The sequence below is a fragment of the Buteo buteo genome, chromosome 5, assembly GCF_964188355.1.
Source record: "Buteo buteo chromosome 5, bButBut1.hap1.1, whole genome shotgun sequence".
NCBI lineage: Eukaryota > Metazoa > Chordata > Aves > Accipitriformes > Accipitridae > Buteo > Buteo buteo.
In genome coordinates this window covers 54550309-54578100 of record NC_134175.1, presented here as the reverse complement: position 1 = coordinate 54578100, position 27792 = coordinate 54550309, and the positions used below count along the sequence as shown (strand labels likewise).

General features: G+C 36.2%; 1 protein-coding gene across 15 annotated transcripts in view; it reads left to right on the top strand.

Annotated features, from left to right (window-relative positions):
- The window catches only part of BAZ2B (bromodomain adjacent to zinc finger domain 2B), a 165142-nt gene that overhangs the window by 31441 nt on the left and 105909 nt on the right, over positions 1-27792 (top strand). For all 15 annotated transcript variants that reach the window (XM_075029154.1, XM_075029152.1, XM_075029157.1 and 12 more), the window contains exon 2: positions 8927-8969. The gene's annotated coding sequence lies outside the window, so the exon portion shown is untranslated. The remainder of the gene's footprint in view (positions 1-8926; positions 8970-27792) is intronic.

Genomic DNA, 27792 nt, shown 5'->3' with positions numbered 1-27792 from the left:
GTTTATAGAAGGGGGTGGGAGAAGAATTGCAAGTGGGCAAAACCCAACTACATATAAATCTTTTAAAAGAAATTAAGCCCAGACCCCAAACTCTTAGGGAAAGCATTTGATTTCTAGTACTTAAATAATCCTCATACCAACTGATTTCCAGTCTTTGCTAGCACGAATATGCACATTGCTGAAATAATGAAATCCTGTTGAATTGTCAATTTCCAGAATCATAAAGGATAATTTTGCTTTGACAGATTAAAATTTTTCTGAAACTATATAATATATTTGCACAAAGCTTACATTGTTAACTGCGCTGTCACAGTGGAGATTTTTTTGGTCAATCTTTTGTTCGAAATCTGTATTTTGAATTGGCTCTCCACACATTAGTTCATCAAAGGAGATAAAAGCCTTTAAAAATATTTCTAAAAACGTGTGGGTTTTTTATCAGCTTATTTTCATAAAAGTGTGTATTTTAGGGCCATGGCTTCTCTTTTCTCTTCCTTTTGACTATTCCATTAGAAGGGTTTTCCAAGAAGCAGATGGTCATGTGTTAGTCTTTAATAGGTATTAATGACTTTTCTGCTAAGATTTCCAAAGGTATCAGTAATGGCATGTCTTGCATAGAGAAACTAACTTCAGTTTTTTCAAATATTTATGTAAGTTTTAGGGAACAAGTGCCCCCATTTTATCAAATGTTCTGTCAAGCTTTCAAGAAATACTAGTTATAAGTGTTAACAGAAGTATGAAACAGTTTGACGAAGTTTCCCTAATCTCACTTTTTCAGTCTTTTATAATGTCCTAACTTTGTTAGCTCTCCTGTCACAGTAAACTTTCAGAGGAGACAAGTCCTGAATTACTAATGAAAACCAGGAAGAATGTAACTTGAAAACTCATGTTCTTTCAACCTTTCTTTGCAATATAATTAAAAAGGGCACCAAGTCAATTTTTAAGAGACAGGCATATCTTTTGTAGTATGTTTGCATTGGAGAAAGAAGGAAATTGCAGTCAAGAAAGAAAACTCTTGCCTCATCATCTTATGAAAATGGTGCAGTTTTTGCTGCATTTGGCAGTGCTTTCAGATTCTAAGTTTTGATTTAATTGAGAAGATGCCATTGCCAGAATGTAAACTTGTTATTCTAGTCTTGCTTAAAAAACGACCTTGCAAGTGATAACAGTAACAAAGGTGGGAATTCACCCCACCCTGTCTTCCCACTTAAGTCAAACCTCAGTTAGCTCCATTTATATGTTAATATTAAGCACAGGAAACTTCCTTTTTCTTCACTTTGTACACAATAAGGAAATAATGCAAGAAAAAAGATTAGGTTGCATTAACATTGCATAGTTAATAATGAAATTAGAAAAGAAAAAATAATACAATCTTTCCTGTCCACATTTACTGTCCTATTCTTGCAGTGAGAAGCGGTTATTACACCTGTGTGTCTGTGTAGCACAGTGCAGCCAGTGAGACATTTTGCCTGTGCTGGGTTGATACTGGGAAATATAAACATAAAGGAAAGTTTACAGTCTCCTCTTCCAGGCACTCCACATTTTTTATTCTTCCTGTTCTAAATGTTCAACTTCCACTTATCTCCATTAAGTGTGGAATGTAAGCTGTTTCTGGCCTTCTATTCTCAAATTGCATTAGGATTTTGTTTGTGTTTAAGGATACTTTGTTTTACACTTTTTAGTAATTAGTTCTAAAATCTAAAAGATAAACCACAATAAAATGCTTTTCTGTTGGGGTTTGTTAATGGAATAACTGTGAGCACTAAAAGGGAAAAGAAACTAGTTGCAAGGACTTACGTTGTTGCACAATTAAATGGTAAATCCTGAGCTTTCCATGTTTGTGTGTATGCACAGTTGTGTCAAGGAAGAGAATATTTAGTCTGAAATAATATTCTTTGGTCCTTTTTAATTTATTTTTTTTCTGGACAGAGAAGTTGTTTTTTTGTAACTTCCTTAAGTTCATGCCAAATCATATCTTTGCTGCTGAGTTTTAACTTAGTTTTCCACTTAGTATTTCTATACCTAAGGTGCCTGTTTACTCTGTACTTTGGACGCTGGGGCCAAAACCAGTCTGTGTGCATTTAATCAGGGAGAAGAAAAATACTGAAATATGTAAAGACCATATTATTCATAAAAGTAGATGCTTCCTTTGGTTTTAGTTTCAAAATTTTAAAGCTTCAGTCTTGGGATATACATATCTGCAGCAAATAGAATGCTTTTTCAAACCTCACAGTCACTTGTCTTAGTCGTGTTTTCCCTGGTTTTGCCCTATAAATAAAAGCTGTGTCTTTTTATAAATGATGATTTATGTTGGGGTTTTTTTTTGCTTTTACAGTTTGCTTTTAAAACCTTCAGTAAACATAGAAATTTGGATTCTTCCTTGAGGTTGCTTCTGAAAAAAGTTTTTATATGTTGATTTTATACCTGTAGTGCAAACCCTTACATGGTTAGCTAATGCAAATTCAATTTTGAGTAAAGCAAACATGAGGATGGACTCTAGAGGAAGCAACAATCAGAATGACATTTGCCACGATAGGTGTGCCTGTTAGTTAATATATGCTGGTGATCAAGTTGGACCTGTCAATAAGTTGTAAAGTGGATGGTAGAAATGTGCGATAGGCAGCTACAAGGTACTCAAGTAATGAAGCCCCACAGCTATCAAAAGTATGTGCTGTTGTTTCTACCTGAGTATTTGCCTTCATTTGGGCCATCTAATCCATTCTGGTTGTGATGATCAAAATTCTTGCTTTTCCGAATAGAAGTTTGAAACAATTTAGAGTCAGTGCTGCTTCCATTTAATTGGTACGATTTTCTATTGTGCCTTATTTCGTCTTGTGCTGAGATTTTGCTGTAAGGAGCAGTCCCACTACTGTGGCTGCATCCTGCCCCTGTTTTTCTTCGGATTGTACGCTTGCTCAGCTGAGTGAAGAGTGTTGGAAGATGTGTTTGTGTATGTAAATAGACTATAGGTTGCTTTACCACAGTACATTTCAATCTCATTTATAACTGGCTGTTCAAGAGCAGTATTACTGAACTCCTGAGCACATGAGCAGTACATTCAGACTGATTTCGGTAGCGTGGGAATAGAGGGTTTGTTTAGAAGGAGTTGCCACCAGAAGCAATGGGATGAGAAGGAGAAAAGGAGTATTTTAAACTGAAGTACTGTCAGTTGAAATTTGTAAACAGGTAAGGGAATAATTTTGGAATATGTAGAATCTGGTACCTGAAGACTTGTACAAAATTTTGGGGAGCTAAGGTATTTGTAGTGGAAGTAGCTCACACAGAATCCTGAACCACTTTTGGACTGGGTAACTTAAATGTTCGTAAGTGTAGAGGCAGGAGTATGCAGCTGCTCATGAGCTGAAAGGAAAAGCAGTAAATACTTGAAAATTAACTGCACTGTGTTGTGTGCTGTAAGAAGATAGTTGCATTGTTTAACTTAGCTTAACCTTGGCTGAAAACTAGTTAAACAGTCACAGTGGGGATTGTTGTGTGGGTATATCCTATTTACAGGCAAGTCTTTTGCTTCTGAGAATCTATCAAGTGGTGTGGTAGATCTGTTTTGTTTTTACCCTTGATTTTATGAGTTGGATGTCTTGCTACAATTAAATTTTATACAAAGCAGCCTGAACATTGGGTTTATGATAGCCCAGTTTAAGCTTTAGACTCTGTGGATTTTACGGTGTCCCCCACTATGTGCATTTCTTACATTGTCTTATTTAATGTTCTTTATGATATTAAGTTCCTCTACCTTTTCTACACCACTTCCTCATGGGTTTGCTTATAATATGCAAATGCCCAATTAGGTCTTGGAATGTTAACCAAAAAATTATCTTACTACTGAGTGCTACCCTTTAGGAAGAAATGCACAACTGTATTTACTTGGAGGGTAAAGAGTAATCTCTTTCAAGCAAAGCAGGTTTATTATTTACAATTTTCCAAGATAAAGTGTGAAATAATTGGATGGCACCGCTGATAATCATCTTTTGACTCTCTTGGGAGCACCAAATACAAGGTGCTGGAAAGAGGGAAAAAATATGAATTCTGCTTCATGTGTAATCCTCAAATCATTTTTCAAGTCAAGCTAATTCGATGTGCGATACACGTGTATCTCAAACACAGGTGAAATGTACAGGTGATTGCAAATGTAAAATTCCCCTGTGTTTAAAATAAAATAATGATTAGAGTTACAAAAGTATCTTCTCTGCAACTGTTGTGAAGGGAGAGAATGAGCATTATTTTTACAGGGAGGTGAAGTTCCATTATTGAAGTGGATGGTGTGTGGCTGAGATTTGCCAAGGTAACGAAGGGAGGTAGATTCAGAAGTCCTACAGTAATCGAACAGGAACCAAATGAATAAATGACACTTGATGACACAATGATGACACAACTTTAAGCCATTCATTGTGCTTTCATGATAGTGTGTTTAAGGAAATACTGTAACCATTGTGGATTGAAATGTATATTTAAAACCAAACAGAAGAGTTTCAAAGTAGTCAAGTAATGAATGCATTTTATATAACACTTTTTAATCTTGTGATAGAAGTACAAAATATACTTAAAGCCCAAGTTACACTTAAATCCTGGGACTTTGAGTTTTTGACTGGTCCTCATCTTGTCTTTTTTTTTTTTTTTAAAAGTTTTCATAGTGTTTATTTTAAAAATAAAGTGAATACCTGGGAAGGTTGGCTATGGCTATATAAAAATGCCATTATCTTTAAGAAAAATTCACGAGGTAAATTTCAATCCATTCCAACATGTAAGCTTGTAATATTTCTTTGATGCTGGGGACGGCAGGGTGTGCTGGAAGGGATGTCTTCAATGTGTAAGTTTCTTCTCTGTTTCAAAGGGAAAATAATTGCTGTGCCTATTTTAGAGGTCTTGGACCATTTATTTACTGACTGTGGCGTAGTGCTATTAATATACTGAGGTAGCTTTCTACAGCAACTGAATAAACTCTAAACACTGACACCTTTAGTCTTTGGAAAGTGAATAAACAACCGCAGTCGTACAAGACCACACATTAAATATGCATTTCTTTATTGATGAAGAATGGACAATGGTCTTTAATTAACTTGGTAATTTGTTTATTGTAAATATGTACTGCATATGGGAGAAGTAACCAGGGCAGTATGTTATGCATTTTGTACATGTTGCATTATATTTACATGTTTGTTTACTTGAGTAAGAAATGGGAAGTTAGGTTTTGTTCTTATGTGAATATAATAGACAACTGTTTTTTTTGTTCTTAAACACTGAATGTATTTGCTCAGGTTTACAGCAGCTGCACCAAGATGCACTTTTTTTTTCCCTTGGAGAGTATTAGATACACAGAACATTTGTCAGTCAGTTGTGTGTGATAAAAAATTGTCCAACTGAAGTTAGTTTTGGCTTATCAAAAGATAGTAGGTAAGTTTGTGTATATACGTCTAGCCAGATCTACTTTCCCAATCTGTAAAATTCTTGGATTTGGACCTTCACTGAGATCTTGACTATGTGCAGTTAACACTGTTTGGGAGGAAGAACATTTGACTGCTGCATTAGATTAGTTCAACGCTAGTACTAGTTTTATTATCTGTAATTTTGAATGTACTGCTGAATTTTCCTGCTGAATACAGAGTTTTTATTTAGCCTAATGAAAGTATGTGATACTCATATGTTCATGCTGGGTGATTTGCATAATACCATATGATATTTTAATGGAGGGCTGTGTTCCTGTATTTCTGTTAAGTATTTCAAGAAGGGGATTAAGAAATTACTGTATTTGCGTACCCTAGCACCTGCTGGTGGTATTGCACAACTGTGTGTTTTCTGGTGCCTTCCTCTCCTGCTTTGTCATCCTCGCATCTCCCAGACATTTCCTGACATCTCTGCTCATCCATCTCAAACTCTGATTTCATGTTCTATCACCCCTTTCCAAGCTTAGATTTTAAAACCCTCCTATCCCAACCCTTCCCTCAGGTGCAATCAACTTCTTCATGCCTCAGCTGCCTATGCAAAGGTACTCGCCTTTTAGCTTATGTAAGTATACAGGTATTCAAGGTAGGAATGGACCTAGAACATGACCTCTAATAACATGAGTACCGGAGTACAGAAGGCTGAAAGCTTACACAGGCAGCAGATCTTGAGGTGTTCTATGAGTTTTGAAGGTGGACTGAAATATTTATTGCACCATTTGAGATGAAAGACTGACTTTAGTAGGTCTTTAGTCAAAGAAAGCTAAGAAAATATGAATGTACTTTGTTGAAATATATTTCACATTAGTATCTGAAGTAATTTGTGTGGCATGAAGCTGTAAGCTAGCTCCAGACAGTACAAAGTGATTTTGCTTATGCACGTGGCTCATGTTTAAATTTTTTGATTTGGGAATAATTCTTAACATATGCAGACCTTGAAGTATTGAGCCATAGTAAAGCCTGTTTTTAAAACCGTTATCTGGTTTTACTTGCAGTTGTGCAGTCTTTCGTATTATAATTTCTTAAGTACCTATTCCAATTTCTTGCGGAAACTACTTTGTTTACAATTTTTTGCGTTTCCAGTAAAGTTGGAGAGGATTTTCCAAGTATGACCCTTTTCATGTACTAAGGACAGAGAAGAGATGAAAAAAGCCCTTCTTTCTTTCCTCACTCCCTGGTTTACATACTTGCATCCAGTCAGAGCAGATGAAGCATAGAGAGAAGTCAGCAGCTGGTAAAGGACATGTGTTGAAGCAACCGATTGTCAGAGAGCATCAGGCTGAATCTGCTACTCAGGATTTCCTCCTGGTCTTTTGGAAGTGTTGTTATCCTGGGGAAAACAAGAAGGGTATTTTCCAAAGTGGTTGGATTCTTAGGGTTCTGGGTAACTTTTCTGTAGAGAAACTTTTTCCTCTCATTGGACAGTATTCAGGGCTGAGGAAGCTGTGATTGTGCAGTATGATCTACGTGCCAGTAAGATAGCTGGTTATCATTCCTTGCAAATGGCAAGCTGGAACTTTAAGAGCTGTTTTCACTATCCTCAACTCTGCTGAACCTCTAACATTTTGTCCCAGGGTTCAGGTTTTGGTGGCCTGGTTGGTGCCTTCAGGACTGAGCCCAAAACCAAATCATAGCAGTGCCACAGATGTAGATGCAGTCAGTAGTATGTGCAAAATTGTAAAAGGCAGCAAGTACTTGAGCTTCAGCTGAGAGGAAACACCATGTTTCCAGCTTAGAAGAAAGTTTTCTACTTTTTGAAGGATAGCTCAGGGTTCTAGTCAGCCAGCAGGATGGTTGAGAGAGTAGCAAAGTAAATACCTTCTTAAGGTTTTCCTCTCTCAAATGCTTTGCTCCCACTTTTTAAATGGTGTAGTTACTGTGTCATATCTCCTTCCATCACTTCTCTCTTTCTTGTTTCTGGTCTAGTACGTTGTGGGTTTTTTTTTTTTTTTTTTTTGTTATGTTAAAGCATGGCAGTAGGGTAGAGAAGGGAAACAGTAATGTTTTGATTTCTCCTTGGGAGAACAAACATGATTCCTTTCCTGTATAGGTTGATCATACTGCCACTGACTGTTATGAGGAGCAATTTGTTCCTAGCTGTCCTTTGACAGGGGAGAAAAATACCTATTTTTTTTTCTGGCAGGCCTGGGAGTGTAGTTTGACAGTAGTGACCATAACAAACGAAAAAGCAATTGTTTGTGTTAATGCCCATATATTTACAGTTTGTAATTTAAAATTAAATTTAAAAAACTATGGCTGTTGTTAATGTAATTACCTATCTAGATTTAAATTGTTACTTAGCTTACCTAACTCTGTAAAAGATCATCTTGCTCATGTAGATGGGTGAAGTTTTGTTTGTGTAAATTTATTAGTATGTTTTCTTGACTGTGCCTCTGTGAGGTAGGCCAGCTTTAAGCTCCCATCAGTGTGATGGTGTAGAAAAATTTCCAGAGTAAAACCATCCATTTTTCTACACATCTGTTTTTTGAAAAAAGTGTTCAGTGTAAAATAAAAGCCCCAAACAACCCAACAACAAAAAAACCCCCTGAAATGACATTTTACCCTAGTGGGTTTTTTTGATATGTAGGCAATTATGCACATTTACTCAGTGAAAATTTTCTATCAGTGCATCTACAAGCTTTATATAGCAAGTATATGTTTAATGCTACAGAAGATATTTTTAAAAGATCAAACTGTAAAATTTCACTGACTCTTTACTAGTCTTCAGTGAAAAAAAAGTTACTAGAAAACCCCAATAGTATCAGATTTCTACTACTATATAGCAAGTAACATTTTCCTGAAATGGTTGTATTCCAAATGTTGCTTCTGTTATGCTGTTTTCCCTTTTCTTACACAGCGTGTATGAACTATGTGTTTAGAAGAACTTGATCTACCCAGGGAAAAAAACTTTGGGAAGAAAACAGTCCAAACAAGTGTTCAAAAATTATTTTTAGTTTTAAATTTTCAGTGAAATATGTGTGGATTTTGTATTGGTGTAGCAATGCCTCTGAATTCTCATAGCATGAGGAGAATTTGAAATCCTTATGCTAGAGAGCATCAGCAATGGAATGGAACTCTGGTTCTGTATAAACAAAATAGAAAATTTCCATTGAATTCTTGGAGGCCAGAATTCTATTTGCATTTTAGCAGTAAGATTCCTTTGACTTACTGTGTACATCAAAGGGGAACACATTGTACTATATCATTCACAATTTAGTAAGGGTAAAATAGGTATGTGTATTTTAAACAGCTGGTTGCAAACAAAAAAGGTGTGATTACATAACATTTGGCTTAAACTGTTCTTGTTTTAATGGCTTCGTATCTGGCTGTGGGAAACATTGTTTTCAGTACATTGGAAATACTTCACAGACGTGTTTTTTTGAGAAATTTTACTGTTCTGTTTGATGTGTCTTTATGAAAATTACTTGATGAAAGGACGACTTAGCTGATCGTTAATTGTTTTGTGTTTGCAGGTTGCAAAACAGCGATGTCACAGAACTGACCACATTCATCACAGTAAGTAAGCTGTAGCCATAAGCATTCTGATAATTTCCTGAGAAGCATGAATCATATAGGGAAAAGTAAAATATTATGTACTGTGTGGCTTGGTGCTAAATTCTGCATCCAGATCATGATTTCAGCAAGACATTAAGCACAGGCTTAACTAAGACTTCTAGATTCTTAGTCCACATGTGGAATTACCTTTGTGACTTCAGGCTTAACTACTGAGTAGGTCCTTCACAATTAATGTCCATAATATCATTCTTATAATTCTTTCTGGATTTCTTTGTATGTAGGCTTGCAATAATAAATATGATAGAAAGTAATTTTAGTGTGTTGCCCATTTTCAATATACCTTTAGTAGTTTAGGGAATATTTAAGATTAATTAAGAGATTTTTCTGAGAGTTTTGATTAAAAAATCAATTTTAGCACCTTTTAAAAGTATTTTGAAAAGTCAGAGAATGTGTGATATTTTGCTATGTGATGAGCATGAATGATCTTGGTTTTATTAATAGATAGTTTATTAGACTATCGGGAAATGAAGAATTTTGTATTCACATCAATTTGCTTGTTTTTTTTCAGGGTAACTAAAGAAAAAAAAGTGTTTGTGTCTTACTCCAGTACTTCGCTTCAGATAAAGTTAACAGTGAAAACTGAAATAGATAGAGATTTGAACAGAAAGCCTAACTGGCTTTGCTTAGCTCACAGATGGAACTTTTAGGCATGCTTTTTGACTTCTATTGTACTTAACTGTCTGTTAGGTACATAAAGTAAGAGAGGAACATCTGAAATAAATTTGAAAATATTTTTCAAGTTTATTATTTTGGTGTTTCTCATATTAACCATCAATTCTTCATACACTTGTGATAATAATGCTGAAAATAGCAAATAACATACTTAAATTTGTAAAGACATATTGTAAGTTTATGTTCAGTAATGGGATATGTTGATTAAAATAATTTTTAAGATTAAATTTTAAAGGCTCAGAAGTACTTCAAGTGTACGGTTGCATGCTTTCTGCACAATGAAGAAAGAGAAGCTATTAAAACCACTCCATGTGACAATCCAGTATTTATGGGAATGGTAAGAGCACCAACACCTGCTGAATTCAAAGAACGAATAGGTTCATATGGAGAGAGCAATTCTATTAAATAGGAGGGATCAAGTGAATTAAAGGTCAAAAGAACAGTTTTCTAGTGAACACATTGCTTAGTAGGCAGTGATATGAGAGCAGGTAAGGGCAGGAGGTGAGATAGCCTGCTATTTTGAAGTGAGGAGCAGCAATCTGAACCAGGTTCAAAAAAAAAAACCAAACAACTAGGAAAGTCATTAAGCAATTTGAAATAATAGACAAAAATAGAAAGACCATATCTAGGATTTTGAGTTTACTGTGGTCATCAGACACTGTGAAACTTTCTGTAATACGGTAGTATACTGCCAGTTTCTGTAAGGTAAGGCAGTTTTAATGAAAAAGCTTTCTTTTGATAAAAGCTGAACCTTGTTGTTTATTTATTAATGAGGTAACGTTTTTTTTCTGGGCCATACTGAAACTGAAAGACTGCTACCTTCTCAGCCTCCCTATGTCTGAAGAAAGACATTGAAACTTCCTAGAAGCAGCTTCCAGTTTTGCAGGGGGTAGGAGTGTGTAGTATCTAATTAGTTTTAAACATTACCCATGTCTTGGGCTTTAAAAAGCTAAACCTGCTAACTTTCTCACTTGTGAAATCTTTAAAAAAAAAATAAAAAATTAGTCCTTTTTCTTGGGAAGGAGAGGCAATCCCATTTGAGAATACAGGTACATGAAATACGAAAACACCCATTGCTCAAGTTGAAAATTTCTCTCTGACTTCTCTGAACACTCAAGTATTATGAGGGCTCCTTCCTCCTTAATGTTTTGGGAGTTACTACTCACAAACAAGTCTAGATCCTACTTGAGGGGCAGTTTTCCCTAGACCTACAACCACGGAATGAAAGCTGCTGGCTGTCTGCAGCTGACCTGTTACTCTGTAGAACAATCAGGATGAATACTGACAAAGAAGTGCCTTACTCAGTAGAATGAGAAGAATGCTCCATAAATGGTCAAGTTGACATGCATAACTTTTTCCCTCTAAATATGCAATTGGAGCAGAGCAGGAGGAATTTCTAGAAAGATTTTGTGTTTTTGATAAGTTTTCCCGTAGGCCTTAAAAAATGCAAGGGAAACAAGCTTATTTTTAAGGCTGATTGTACTAACTCAGTGTACCAGTTTATTCTGCTTGTGTGTTTGTGGCCAACTATAAGTTACCTTAATCCTTTTGTGAGGGATGAGAAATGTCAAATCTCTGAAAAAGAAGAAAAAATATATCCTTAGTTATCTCTAACATTTTTGTGGGTACAGTCAATTCTTTAGCCTACAGATCATACTTTCTTTGTTGTGAAGCAATAACAACCCTTCCATCCAAAGAAATGGCACTTCAGTATGCATTCTGTTGTAACAAATAGGTTGCTCAAGGGAGAGCTCGAAAAGATTAGGAAAAATGGCAAGTAATAACTCCTTGTACTTCATCAGTTTTTTTTTCTCTGTTAAAGTCATGCCATTTTAGATAATTTATAAATTTCTACTCCCAAAATACAAAGTCCTTTTCATTCCCAATGATGGCTCTTTTTATTTGTTCTAAAGGGCGGTGGTGGTGAATTCTAACAGTACCGCTTTACCTGTGGAAACAGAAACATTGTAGAACTGTTGACACAGTAGTTGAAAATTATGCAGATAATACTTTCTAAAAATTTTCTATATGGTTGTAACTAAAAAATTTATTAATGGCTATAATTAAACAAGTGATTTAAAAGTAAAAGATCAGCTGAGCAGAAGGCTGAACAAAATTTTTTAGAGAGTTAAAGTTAAGAAGAGAGACCTCAGAATTTGACCAAAATTGTGATGACAGGTTATGTTTATGAGAGATGTTGTCATTACAGGAATACTAGAGTTAGTGCATGCTGTGGTTAGCAGAAGAATCTTTGTGGGTGAGATCTACACTTAAGTTTTTTTCCATTTTTTGGCGGCGAGAGTGAAGGGAGAAAAAGAAGATCTTGAGCAAAGAGGAAGATGTTAAAGGATTCATAAATCATGCTTTCTCCAGAAAGTAGAAGTAAGGATTTGACAGGTTTTGAAAACTACCCAGTTTCTTTTTACAGTAATGAAGTATGTATTGGCCTACTTTGAGTTGATGACTAGGAGTGTAAAGGTGAACAACAAAAAAAAAGTGTGTTGAGGTTTTTTTACTGTGTCAGACCCAGGAAAAGATTTTGTATATTTGAATTACTGGTTATAAAATATAGAAGCAAATTGCCAAGAAAAGCACTTCCCTTACATGACAACGAAGGGCACTGAAGCTGGTGAGGGGCCTGGAGCACAAGTCTTATGAGGAGCAGCTGAGGGAACTGGGGTGGTTTAGCCTGGAGAAAAGGAGGCTGAGGGGAGACCTTATCGCTCTCTACAACTACCTGAAAGGGGGTTGTAGTGAGGTGGGTGCTGGTCTCTGCTGTCAAGTAACTAGTGATAGGACGAGAGGAAATGGCGTCAAGTTGCAGCAGGGGAGGTTTAGATTGGATATTAGGAAAAATTTCTTTACTGAAAGGGTTGTCAGGCATTGCAACAGGCTGCCCAGGGAAGTGGTTGAGTCACCATTCCTGCAGGTATTAAAAAAAATGCGTAGACAAGGCACTTCAGGACACGGTTTAGTGGGCATAGTTGATGGTTGGACTCTGATCTTAAAGGTCTTTTCCAACCTTATGATTCTATGAAACCTAAGTGTGTATAAATAGTAGCCTGTTTGCAAATGAAATAAAAACACAGCAGACTTGGAGAAACATGCGTTAGGCAAACATCTTGCCTTTTTTTTTTTTTTTTTAAAAACCATGTGCTTTATCACTTGTCAGCTTTTCAGATCAAAAGAAATTGCAAGAAAAATGTGATTGTTGAACTGTAAGTAAAATTTGATAAGAAGTCTGGGAACTGGCAACTGATGAGAAACTATTGATAACAAATTGGAGCACACTGTACAGAGAGGTAAGGGGGAAAGAAAAGAAAAATTTGGTGAACTTCGGTTAACAAAAATAGTTCTATGCTTTTATGGCAATTTGAGTATATTGTTAGCTCCCTCCCCACAACTGTTCCCATTCATTTCTTCAGAAGTTAGCTTATGCGTCTAGATACATAGCTGTATTTGCCTTTTCATCAATGTACGTACTCTAAAGGATGCATGGAATTCATGTGAAGTTGCCTTTGGTTGTGGAAAAAGAATCTTTGTTTTTATATTGCCCCCAAAACAATTATGGGGCCTACAGTACAAGACAGACATTGACCTGCTAGAGCAGGTCCAGAGGAGGCCACAACAATGGTCAGAGGGCTGGAACACCTTTCCTGTGAAGAAGGGCTAAGAAAATTGGGGTTGTTCAGCCCAGAGAAGAGAAGGCTCAAGGGGACACCTGGTTGTGGCCTTTTAATCTGTAAAACTGAATCATAAGAAAGATGGAGAGAGACTTTTTACCAGGGCCTGCAATGACGGGACAAGGGGCAGTGGTTTTAAACTGAAGGAGGGTAGATTGGACACGGGTAGGAATTTTTTTGACTGTGAGGGTGGTGAGGCACTGGAACAGGTTGCCCAGAGAGGTTGTGGATGCCCCCTCCCTGGAAGTGTTCAAGGTCAGGTTGGATGGGGCTTTGACCACCCTGGTCTAGTGGAAGGTGTCCCTGCCCATGGCGGGGGGGTTGGAAGTAGATAATCCTTAAAGTCCCCTTCTAACCCAAACCATTCTATGAAAACATGCTGTTCATTGCTTGTAGTAATAGTATTTGAAAAGTAGCAGTTTGGTTTTTTGACAGTGTAGGCGGATGTACATTTGGCAAGCTCAGAAAAAATATAAAAAGCTTCCAAAACAGCCCATCCCCCAAAGAATGTGAGAATTTACTTCCTTCATATATGTCTAACACCTGCTGATTTAATTATATTTTTACTTCAGTATAATAACAACAATTAACATTGACTAAGAAACTAAAAATAATAAGATTTTAACTGTTTTATGTGCTTACAGTAATTATACAGAGTGTAAATAACAGCGAGAAGGCAATTATGCCTCTTTTTACTTAGTTTTGCATAGTTATTTTTTGAAAATAATTTCATTAAAAAATGAAATAAGTTTATTGCTGTATATTGCTGATTTGTCTGCAAATATGGTCATTGTGTGTGTGTATGTGTATATGCTTGCTTTTATGTGTATGTTTAGATTTATTTATCAAGGAAAACAAATTACCATGCTAGATAAAACAATTATGGAAATAAATTACAAAATGACTGAATGTTTCAAGGACAGAATTAATAAAGTGTGTGTTTCTCTGTGGAATACCTAGTTTTATTACAGTTAGACTACATTTGATGTGTTGTAATTTATAATAGGAAGGCAGTTTAAAAAAACAAAAAAATCCCCTCATTACTAACACAACTTCTGTAAGAGTTCCTTCCAACTGTTTTAATAATGCTGCTGCTGAAACCAGATTTAATAATGGTTATTTGCTGAAAGGGTTAAAGAGCAGATTTTGATTATGTATTGTCAATCTATGATAAGCATCTGCTAGGAGGAGTAAGTGGTTTATTGAGCTTTACTGTACAGATGGCAACTGGAAGAGCTCAGATGTAAATTGAATTTTCGGTAGTATCACTGTATTGTTAATACCAGCTGGTTTTACCTTTGCAATAGCAGTGATCTGTTTGCACAAAAAAGTATCTTTGTTGTTTACAGTTACTTCAAAAGTTTAAAAGTTTGGGAATCTTTCAAACTACATATGATTAGATAAGAGTTTCACTTTGCTTTGGCTTTCTTATAGAAGTGTTCTTAGCATTGAAATACAAAGCTTTGCTTTTGAAATGAGAAATATTTTTTTCTAATTGTATTTCAGTGTCTTAATATATAGTAGCTGTGTAATTTAGATGTTTAGGTTAAGAAGACATTTCTAGTCAACTATTGAAAAGATAATTTTCCATTTGTAAGTTGATGCAACCTTATCTTTTAAATCTAAGTCTTCAGGGACTTTTCTGCTGGTAGCTGATCTGAATATTGTGTTCCTGTTTCAGCTAGAAAGCTGCTTTTAGTAGGACTTCACCAATTCACCGCAGGAAAGGTCTAAAAAGTGTGGTCTGGGTAAGGGTTACAAGTTCAAGGAGGGAGGCATATTGTCCATGTTTCTTTTTTATTTGCAGTTACCAGAATTTGTATTACTGTGAATTGTTTGATATTTGATTATATTCTTAAAGTCTTAAAAATCCTTAGGCAAAACTAAATTTGTTTTATTTAATTTCTTTTCTGATTTTAAGGTAAGTAGCAAATCCTGTGGTAAAAATAAAACTTGAAATAGTGGAATCAAAAGAGTCAAAACTGGGATCCTTAATTAAATAAACAATGAGAGTTGTTTTTTTTTTTAACTTGACAACTGGAAGAGCTTCGATGAGCGTTTTGTGAGAAACTGATGTGAAAACAGAACAGCTTCGTAACTGGGAGTGGCACCCTGATCAGCTTCTCTCTTCAACCATGTGTGAAAGGCACAAGGCCTTGGCTTATTCTTGATTTGTTGTGGTAGCTCTGATCTTCCGTTGCTTGTAGCATCAGTAGTCCATACACTGTTTACTAATTTATCGTAACAGTGGGTGAATAAGAATAAAAGATCTTTTTCAGAAATTTTTGCCTAGCAGGACAGGTTGGGGGCAGTAGCAGAAAGGCCCTTGGGGTGTTGGTAGACAGAAAGCTGAACATGAGTCAGCCATGCACTCCTGCAGCAAAAAGGGCCAACTGCATCATGGGGTGTGTTAGCAAAAGTGTAGGCAGCAGTCTCAGGGAGATGATTCCCACTGCCCTGCTTGGCCCTTGTGAGACTGCATCTAGAGTGCTGTATCTCAATTTTGAGGTCCCCAGTATAAGAAAGGTAGTGACATACTTTAGCGAGTTCAGTGGTTGGCTACCAACATGAGTAGGGAACAAGAGCACGTGACACAATACAGATGTGTAAGAGGATTGGAATTGTTCAGCCTTGAGGAGGCTTGAGGAAGCTAGTGGTTATCCTGAGCTGCCTAAAAGGTGTTAAAAGAAAAGTCAGATTCTTCTTGGAAGTGTACAGTGAAAGGAGGCAGCAGACACACATTATGTGAAGGGAAAATTTGATTAGATAAAAGGGAAAAATTCCTGAGAATGAAAGTTCTCAAACTTCATGAGCTGGCAGTGTGCACTTGCAGCCCAGAAAACCAGTTGCATCCTGGGCTTCGTCAACACAAGTGTGCCCATCAGGTCGAGGTGATTCTCCCCGTCTACTCTGTGCTGGTGAGACCCCACCTGGAGTACTGTGTCCAGCTCTGAGGTTCCCAGTACAAGAAAGACATGGACCTGTTGGAGTCGGTCCAGAGGAGGGACACCAAACATCATAAGAGGGCTGGAGCACCTCTCCTGTGAAGAAAGGCTGAGAAAATTGGGGTTGTTCAGCCCAGAGAAGAGAAGACTCTGGGGAGACCTGATTGTTGCCTTTCAGTATATAAAGAGGGATCCTAAGATAGACAGAGAGAGAGTTTTACCAGGGCCTGTAGTGACAGGATAAGGGGAAATGGTTTTAAACTAAGTGGGTAGGTTTAGATTGGGTATAAGGAAGAAATTCTTTACTGTGAAGGCAGTGAGACACTGGAACAGGTTGCCCAGAGAAGTTGTGGATGCCCCATCATTGGAAGTGGTCGAAGTCTGGTTGGATGGGGCTTTGAGCAACCTGGTCTAGTAAAAAATGTCCCTGCCCATGGCAGGGGGTGTTGGACTATATAGGTGATCTTTGAAGGTCGCTTCCAACCCAAACCAGTCTGTGGTTCTATGAAACACTGAAATGGGCGCTCAGAGAGCCTGCAAAATCCGCATCTTGTTTGCTGGACAAGGCTCTGGGCCACTTGAAGTAACTTTGAAGTTAACCATGCTTTGAGGAGGAGATGGAACCAGATGACCTCTGTAAGATCCTTGCAATCTAAACAACTTTATGATTCTGTCTTAACAAGAAAGTTCTTAATTTTTTTCTGTTTCTTCACCTTTGTCTCTTTCCTCCCAGGATTTTTAAAGGAGGAAGGTAGAATTAGAAAGAAGCAGTAGCATCAAGGAATTGTTGAGTCAAGTCAGTGGTTCATAGCAGGGAATACATGGTGGAAGAAAGCTACCGTTGTGTAAGACTTGAGAGGTACTGGATTTCTAACAGTGACTGACTCTTGTTTTTTTCCACTGCCCTTGCACATCCTCAGTGAGATCTTTCTTAGGGTACTTCTGCCTCCCAGATCTGGCCATGCCCGAATACCTTATCTTGGTTGCTTCCTTACTTCTGCTGCATTGTAGTACATCCTCTCAAAGATGTGTTCCTTTGCTTTTCTGTTGGGCCGGGTTTTCCCCAGTTTGGGAACAATTGTCTTAAATTTGGATGTAGCATGGTGCACTTCTTCAGGTTTGACTCTTAGGCACAAAAAATAGTGAACAGTGAAGTGCTGGTCTGTATTTGACTTGAGACAAGTATGTTTCATGCAGGTGTTCCCTTGTATTTTGTAGTTTGCCAGCCCACTTTAACACCACTAAAAAACCAAAGTAAGTAGTTGTAATGAGAAGATGGGTAGGGGTAGTTGAATTGCAGATGAGATAAGAGATGACCAAAATGTATATTGATAGCAGGTGGAAAATTGAACAAGTTTGGTGGGGGTTTTTTTTTTGTTTGTTTGGTTTTGGGTTTTTTTTTTGGGTGAGATGTGATATGAGAGTGTCAGGTGAATACCTGTAAGTCATAAAATAATCATGTTGGATATGTATCTGTGTATATCTGATCCTGCCCTTTCTAAGGGAAGCGCAAAGGTAATGCCTGAACTAGTTCAACCTTATACTGTGGTCTACCCAAGCCCTAGTGTGATTTAGCCAGGGAAATTCTAGGGTGCAATGAATTTTGGGAGACAAAGAGACATTTTTTCCATGCAGATTTAGAAAAATATTCTTGGCTTAAATTGTGTTTGTTTGGCATATTAAAAGCAGCCTGAACGAAGTGAATAGTGGGCAGAGAGCACATAGAAGTAGAACAGATAAAATTTGTCAAGTGTCTGACACTATTACTTCTGTAACAGGAAGAAATAAAAACATAGGCAATGAGGAAAAAGGATTGGAGGTAAAGTTTGAGTTTGTAAAATTTACTGGTGTTATGAAGTAAATTTTCCTAAAGTTGCTTGCAAGTTTTGTCTAATGTTCAAATATTTTGCTACTATATATTTAACATGTTGAGAGTTTGTATGGCGATAGTTTGTCATCTAGCTACGCGACTGTGTGTGTTTACATTTATATTAGTAATACAAAATTGTTTATCCTGTGATCCAGTTTCACTGTAAAATCAAGCTGCAAGTTTGCATGTTTAAAAAATTACTCTAGATACCAACATGTACCTGAATTTCAAGACTCCGAAAGTTGCTATCAAGGAATACATTCATTAAAGTTGTGTTGTGATGAGCCTGACGATGGACTGAGTATTCTCATACTTGATGGAGAACATGTGTGTGCATATACATGAATATCTATCTATGTATATATAGATATAAAATGGGTTTTATTGATCCATGATGTATAATCTGTTTTATCTGAGGACCTAATTCTTGAGGTATTCATTCAGTAAGACAAGATTCTCTTTCCTTTTTTGTTCCAGCTCTAACCTGGAATTTTTTTTTTTTTTAATCAGTTTGTATATACACCAAGAGATGTAGAGCTGAATGTAGTTTTGTTGGTTTCAGTGAAGCTGTGATAGTTTATTCTGCATGGTGGTCTGTAATAAGGATCTTACTAGACATTTTTTGTTTATTTGCAAAAGAAAAATTGAGATTGTGTGCATGTATGTTGTGTAAATACAGATTTTAAAATAATCAGATGTTTTCTAACTGTTTTTACATGTTTTGTCAATATTTGAAAGGTTTTCTTCTTAGATTTTCCAAAAGTGATTTATTTAAAATAAGCACAGCAATGGAAAGTATGTGGAATTTGGAGTTTTAATATTCTTGCATGGTTCGGAAGAAGTAAAAAATGGTATGTGAGAGCACAGCTTAAATGCATATCAGTTGAATAAAGCATGGGCTTAGAGCTTGTAGAGGGGTTATATGTATCATCTGTTTTAGATGTATTGCAGAGGTGATGTCAAGGTGAAAGCAGACTTGCAGAATGGTTGGAAATCATTGATATTCTGACTCTGAGGCTGTAAATGGCTCTGTGGCAGATGGAGTCTTTGTCAAGGAAGAAAAATGGCAGCTCTGGAACATCATAGATGTTTTTGCTTAGCAGCTCAGCACATAGGCTGTGACCTTCCAGTGTTCAGGAGTTCTTCCTGTGCTTTAATAAATTGTCCTCTACTTCTATTCCCTAAAAGTATATAAATAGTAGTCATCATAATTCAGTACAATTTGGAGTATTTCATTATGAGAAAATATAAGCATGCTTCATTGCCAGATTTTTTAAAAAGTTAGCTTTGAAGGATGCTTGCAATTTCTGCATGAAGTGCCAGAAACAGCTTTTAACTAAGCATTGTGTGTTACTGAAAATAAAGGCATGTGTGTGTTTGTGTGCATAGGTATGACTACTAGTACAGCACGATACTAAAACTGTGTATGTGAAATGTCAATTCTCTGGAATATGATTTTAAGCCACAACCTAAACCACAGTAAACTGGACAGTGTTAATTTTTAGAATATGTTAATACCGTGGGCGTCTATATCAGTGTCATTTATTCCAGTAAAATACAGAATTTTAGACAATATATTGAAGAAGCTGTTTCTGGTTAGTTCAGAGAGGATAAATATGGTTGATAAATTCAATCTCATTTCTGAGTTCATATTTTTTCTTTATTGATAAAAATTCAGGTATCTTTTAGCACATGGCAGCATCTAATTCTGTGTACTGTTGATACAATTTTATTGGTGTTCTCTGAGGTTGAGTCTGTATTTGTAGAATGAGGGTTCACTTTTATCTGTAGAGTAACTGGTTTCTATGTTCTCATTCTTGTTCATGAAATTTGTGCCAAGTTGTGTAAGTTGTGAAGTTTGATGTCCTGTACTTAAGATACATGCATGATTGTCTACTGTCAAGTTATGTACCAGAATCACATATTGTCCTGGTTTCAGCTGGGATAGAGTTAACTGTCTTCCTAGTAGCTGGTACAGTGCTGTGTTTTGAGTTCAGTATGTGAAGAATGTTGATAACACTGATGTTGTCAGTTGTTGCCCAGTAGTGTTTAGTCTAAAGTCAAGGATTTTCAGCTTCTTAAGCCCAGCCAGCGAGAAAGCTGGAGGGGCACAGGAAGTTGGCACAGGACACAACCAGGGCAGCTGACCCAAACTGGCCAACGGGGTATTCCATACCATGTGACGTCACATCAGTATAGACTCTGGGGGAGTGGGGGCAGGGGATCGCCGCTCAGGGACTAACTGGGTGTCGATCGGCGGGTGGTGAGCAATTGCACTGCGCATCATTTGTACATTCCAATCCTTTTATCATTGCTGTTGTCATTTTATTAGTCTTATCATTATTAGTTTCTTCTTTTCTGTTCTATTAAACTGTTCTTATCTCCACCCACTAGTTTTACTTCTTTTACCCACTAGGTGTGTGTGTGGGAGTGAGTGAGCAGCTGTGTGGTGCTTAGTTGCTGGCTGGGGTTAAACCACGACACATATTTCTTATGTACAGTAGATTTGGATATCTTAGAGTCTTTCTTAATTAATTGTTTGCATTAAGACTGTATACTTTAATAATTCTCTATTCTTAGGTCCTGTATACACTAGCTTGATCTCTAATAAAACCATTGATTTCAGTTGTTGTAGTATATGGCTTCAAAAGCCTATAACATCTTGTAGATGCTCAGTTGGACAGTTGACCTGTATTACAGGGTAGTAAGTCATTGTTAAAAGTGCTAGCATTTCACAACTATCATCTGCCAGCCATACTCTTTAGCCTACTTGACAATTGTTAGAATTATGGAAAGCAATCACTGTTCATCACAGAAGAAAATGACCCGGCATTTTCAAGGGTGAAGGTTGTTGCATTCGAGTCTCTTCCTTTCAAACCCTGGAGGTTGTATAGCCTTTGCTTTCAAAGGTGAGCCCACTATAATGAACTGTGGCTCTATCTATTCCGTTTCAGTCATTTTGAGATGTAATGTGGATGGCTTTTTTGCAGGACAAATGCTTTGTAATTGAAACAGAAGCATTTTTGATAGCATGTGATCAAAAACAGTCTTCATGCATCTTTTTATTAGGACACTGTAAAGCACGAATAAGAGTAAGACTGCTTCATATGACATATGCCTGGATGTTTATATCATGTAGCTGCATATCGTTAAAAGTGAGAGAAATGGAAGGAAAAGTAAGGCCATGTGTTATATGCTTACAGCTTTCAAAGCTCCCAATGACATAAGTGAATTGGAGCACATATGAAGAGAGTTTATGGAAATTTTTATGCTTTCAATTACTTACCTAGCTCATTATGTCCAGTATCTTGATGGTATTCTTCCTGGGTTGTATAGCGACAATTTGATATGACTGGCTCCAGGGATGGTTAAGTCCATTTTCAGACATTTCATTATTTTTCTCCTCTATTTTTCAGTGGTCTCTTGTGCCTTCTGTTTCTTTGGTGTTGTGATGGCCATCATAACTATAGAATGACTGAATGACTTCCTTATGCCCTGAAGATAAAATGAGAAAATAAATTACAAATTACTTTCATTTATTCCAAAGGAGTTCTGTATGCAATTTTGGTATACTAAAGGTAACTAACTAATTGGTGGTTTGTCTTCATGGAATTAGGGTTTTGGAGTGTTAGTTGAAAAAGAAAGGAGAAAAACAAGAAAAGAACCCCCCACCCTCCCCCCCCCCCCCCCCCGAAAAAAACCCAGCCCTACCAAACAAGCCAGGAAACATTTATTTTCTACTGTTTTGTATTAGTTTTTGGTATGCCTTTGGAGCTTATCAACAACAATAATGCTAACTTGATAGTGGCATTATAGCAACAATAGCTTATTTGTGTTATTTCAATTAAAAAACTCTGTAAAATGAGAACAGTGGAAAAATTTAGTGGGCTGTGTTATTAGTTTTGATAGTTTTGGGGTGAATTCAAAACATAGTTTTGATACTTTTAGAGCTAGGGGTGTAAATAGGTTGCTTTTTATCTGTGAAGTATAAGACAGCATATATGCCCCCAAACCAAAATAAGGTATTAGTATAATGAGAGAAAAATATCTTTTAAAAAACTTTTGTAATGTTTTAATATTTCTGGTCAGCTCTGAGTAGCAGCATAAATAATTCCATTCAGTATTCATCTCTCTTCAGTAAAGTGTTTTGTGTAACTGATATGTATACTGCATGCTTATACATACTGTTACTGAACTTGCTGGATTGTTTTACTGGGTTTCATGATGATTTTGCATGTTCATGCAAAGCAGTCACACTTTTATTTGTGTGTGATGGTTCTAAATTCTGTTCTTGTGTAATCATTAGATAAATATAGAGGCAGTTTTTAAAAATGTGTTGTTCTTGTATTAAATTCTTGAATTAAATGGTGTGCAACTTCAGCTGTGAAAGTATAGTTTGTTCCAAGTGACACCCAATTTTTATTAGATATTCCTGCTGTTTTACAGAGAAATAAAACTCCTTTGTCTCCTTAGCACCCATTGATTTTTCTTTCAAGGCTACATTAAGAATGCTGATAGAACCCATGCAATTAGAATCTACTTTTAGCAATAAGTAGAGAAATAAATTTTGTAAAGTAAAAACTGTTGTACATACAGTGTTAACAAAATATTTTGCAATATTACTGTACTTGAAGCAGTGAAACCAGGAGTAGGACAAGATACTGAAAGGTCGAGGAAAAATGAGAGAAAGAACAAATGATGCAAAAAGAAAATGACACTGAGGTCTTGGTTTAATACATATGTATTCCAGGTTGATGGCTGATTTCATTAGCAAATCTCATTGTTATGCAATGTCTGTTCTTCTGCAGCAAAATGAATATTGTATTCTCAGAGGGTCTTTGAGTGTGTGTATGTGTATGTTATGATGATAGATAAAGAATATATATTTATAGTTCTAACCTTTAAAAACTTATGAAAAATCTTTATGTTTTGAAAATAATTTTATATTTCAATTTTCCAATAAAAAGGTACATTGTTATTTTTTATGGAGAACAGCAGTTTAACCCTCCTTCTCTGTGCATTTCTTTGCCGTGTTTGCTACCTATGTGGTCTTTTCCCCCAAACCTTCAGTTTGACTAAATAACAGTTAATGCTGAATTAACCATCAAAATAAAAATTTAACTGTAAGAATATTGGTCTCTGTAATGCTTTTTTAAAATGGCTGATACTAACGTATATAGAACGTTGAAACAAACATCATCTGAGTTTCAAATCTCATCAAACTCAAATCACTCTTTATATTTTAATAGAATATACTGAAAAATATTGAAAAACTTTATTGTAAGAGACATCAACTTTATTATGAAATGACATGTTTTGGTACATAGGACAATGTGTTCATTAGGATACTGGTGTGCTTTAGTTCCTTTTGTTTCCATATTGCTAGTTAAAACTACTGTTTCTGTAATATTAAGACATTTTGATAAACACAGTATTAAATATGAGAAGGAACATACAAGAAGGCTTTGGTGCAGGAGAATGAAGATGCACTAAAATTATTCAATTCAGGTATTTTCCTATGCTCTTTCAGAATTAATTCCATATATAAACTTTGTGGGGTTGAAATCTAGTAGCAGATGTATGAAATGCTACTAAATAAATAATAATCTGGGTTTATGAATAGTTTTGTGATTAGTTCTAGGTAATGAGCCAGTATGAAGAACGCTTTTGGGCACTGTCGTAATGTAAAGAATAAACTAGTTTCTGGGTTTTCATTTGAGTGACTTTTACATGCCTTGAAACAATTCTATTCTTATTAGGGTTTTGTTAGGGATGTGTTTAATAATAGTAGAATATGGCTGGCTCTGAGTGAGAGTTCTGCAGTAGCTCTTGTGTTTGTTCCAATTCCAAGATACTCTTTTAAGGATCAAATTGATAGATGAAGTGTTCATGCGTTTGGTAAATAATTCAATGAGGACCAAAGGGCCTTTAAAATGAAGCTAAATCATGAGCAATATGACCAGTATATGCGACCAGAATATGGAGGAGGTAGAACAAAGGGAAGATTGCGGCCTTGCTTTTCCCCATGGGAAGGGGAATCCCCTTTCCCTTTGCTTCGGTAGGGCTATAACAGTACAAGGATGCAGATTACTTAGCGTCAGCTGATGGGTTTCAAAGATTGGTTGGTTTAGTTGGTTTTGGTGTCGAGAAGCTAATTGAAATGAAATAATCTGTCTCTTGCTGCATCTTAATGTTTTCAAATGTGGAGACCAATTTCAACATCTGGTGGTATGCTTTGTAACAGTGGAACCCAGGAATGGTCTCTGTGCAGTAGCATATGTGGGGAAAAAATTATATCGAGCCTTGTGAATGTTGTCAGAATCTAATTTATAGGGACACAAATAGGATTTGCTTTGGTATGCCATTGTGTGAAGGGCTCTTGGGAGGAAAAGGTGTTTGAGGCTTTTGGCACAGTCTGAGTAAGAGGAGGAAAGTTGGTTGGTTGGTGTGTCCATCCAGGTCTTCTTCCTCCCCCATCTTTTGTAGTTTAGTTGGAGGTCGCTTTTATTAACTTGTTCATTTTTCTTGAGTGAAAAGATGGTTTATAACTTTTGGTGTCCCACCCCAGAAAATTATTTCTGTAAGTAATGAATGGTCCCTTTTGTCCCCTCCTTATTTGTCTATGTAGCTAGTGTCAAAGGATTCCAGCTAAAATTGCTAGAAGCAAAAGGTAGACTAATATTGCATGTGAAACTTTTAGAAATAAATGTATTGATTTAATGCACTATGGAGGTGACTGCGTGGAGTTGATACTCTCAAAAAACATTGCTGCAGGTTGTATTCACAGAAGATGCTGGATTTAGGTATTGTGTTTGTATTTGTAAATATTTACCATTTTAAGCAAGTGTTTCTGCTGTGAAGTAATCTGTATTTCTTGCAGCAGTTTTGGTATTTGCATCAAGGTGTGATGCAAAATACAGATCTCCGGCTTTGTTGGCATTCACTAGAGGTTTCACAGAGATTACATGTTCTCACGTGAGCATAAGCAACATTCATGGCTTAACTGCTTTTATATTTCTTTATCACAGGGTAAACTATGAAGTTTTAAATCAAAACTTATTTTGGAATAGAGCTATCTGAATGATACAGTAGTTCTAGATAGGCTCCAGTCTCTTTTTTTGGGTTGATACTTTTTTTTTGATACAGTGTTGAAATGAGTCTTACACTCTGTAGTGGTATGATTCTTAACTTTTTGAAATTTCTTTGGCAGGAATCATCGTAGCACACAAGGCTCTGTAAGAAGCTGGTTTTGTGTGGGTTTTTTTTTTTTTTTTTAAATAGTAAAGTTTTCAGGATTTTGTATTTTCTTTATGAGCATAGATTTAATTCCCGTGGGCTATGTTTGAAATCTCAATAAAAGAACACCTCAATATTGTACTCGCTGTTACTTTATGTATTGGTTTTAAAATATTTTTATTTTTTTATTTATTTATTTTTCAATACCCTTATTTATAGCTAGACCCTTATTCAATACCCATATTTATAGTTAGAATTTGTTATATAGAAACTGATACTCCTATTTAAAAAAAACCAACAAACTCCCAGAAGGACAGTAACTGTTCAGTTAGGCTCCACAGGTTGACTCTGTGCCATTTTATGAGTGCAGGTGCTGATGTATATTTAAGACATAGCTGGAGTAGTGATTTATTGTATCATGTTTCAGTGTCCTCTTAGGCCTGTTTTATAAACATAATTTTTTCATGGATCTTAGGTGTTGGGATACGAGTATTTGAGTAGCCTGTAGAATTTCTGACTTTATTCTTATTCTCTTGCTGACGAACGTGGGGGTTAACTAATGGTTGCACTGGTAGAAACAAATCCCTGCTTTTAACATCTTGCGCAGACTGTTACTGGGCTAGGGTCTGATTCAACCTGGAGTTCAGAAAGTATGTATGGATCTTCTGTTTGGCTGTTTCCAATGTCATATTTTTGTTTCCCTCTCCTTCATTGCTATCTCAATAGAAAACAGCTGTTCCCCAGTAAATATTTTTCACATTGAGCAATATGGATTGAAATAATTGAATAGAAAAATCGTCATTTATGAGCTAGTGTTTTAACATGCACATCTAGTGTATGTGATTCTCCCCGAGTCATATAAGACTCAAAGTCATTGTGGCTGTATTTTAGCATGCAGATTTCTGGAATTAAGAATAATTCCCAGATTGAGATTTTAGATCATGATCTAAATCTTGTTGTGAGAGCTTGTTTGCAGTGATACTAGTACCAAATTTACCCTGATTAAAAACAACATACGTTGCTTTTAAAAACTATTTTAAGACTACTGGGAAGAGTTCTGTTGATAGTCGTCTTTGCAGAAGGCTTCTCTCATTTGATTGTTTGGATTTTTACTGTTTTCTTCAGAAACGCTGTATATTGTTTGACAAGACTGCTTTTTTTGTAAGATGAGTAACAATAGAAAACCAGATGAATGAAATGCTGAAGTTTTGATGTGGTTTTACTTAAGGGAATGAGTTACATCCAAGTGTTTGATAAGGAAGTTGTGGCTGTACTAATTATATCTATAACAAGCACAGCTCGCCCAAGTCCTACTTTGGGTATTGTTTTGGTTGCAGAGATCCCTCTCGTTAACGTATCTTACCTTGTTTGGGAGACTGTGATGGCAGAATAACTCCTTCATTGGCACAAGCTGCGTCTTCAGTAGCAGTGTTTGCTGATACAGATACACCCTTTTATATTTCATGACCTTTCCAGTAATGCTTTCTGTTTTTTTTTTTCTCATAGCTTTCTTTTGTTCCTTTCTTGAGCTTAATGTCAGAAATGGCTGCAATGTATTTATAACATCATTACTAGAAACTTTTTTATTGTTCTGTTCCTCGATTTGTTTAGTCAGACATGTTACTTTGGTGTATTCCCTAGGTCATCTTGTTTCATGCTGCTGAGTTTCACAGAGAAGGAGAATTAATTGATTGATCCATTCCCCTCCCCTGCCCCCGCCTTTGCATACTTCCTGTAGTATGTAGATAATCTTTTATTGCATGCTAAAGTTTAAGCCCTTGTACTGTTGTTTTAGGGCACTATAGCAGTTTCACTTCCATCAACCTGTTGTGTAGTAAGTTGACTGTATTTATCCCTTAAAGAAATTCTATCTTCTGTCAGTGGACCAAATACTTTGTTCTAGTTGCTTAGGAGTAGCAAGCTTTTCCTTCCATTAGTCAAGAATTTTTTTGTGGGGGTTTGTTTTTTCTTTTGTTCCTTTTAATTTTCATAGTAGCCTAAGGCCTTCTTGAGTTCCACTGTGAACATCTGATTTTTAAACTGGAGCTTGTTGAAATTAATTTTTGGAAAGTTTATAGGTAGGAAACAACGAGCTTTTCTCACTGGATCACTGCCATGTGTCTAGTCCATATGTGATTAACTTTTTTGAAGAGGAAAAGTGTTAGGCAGTTTAAAAAAGTAATTTGAATTTTTTTTCTTTTAAAGTTATTCAGTAAGTTAATTTGAATCATTTCTGTCCTGAATATTGTTAGTAGATTTCTTTAATAGTGCTTTTGTGGAGATTGATGCTTAAATTCTGAACACAGTGATTAGCATTTTTTTTACTCAGTTTCAGGCTTTTCCAGGATTGATTCAGG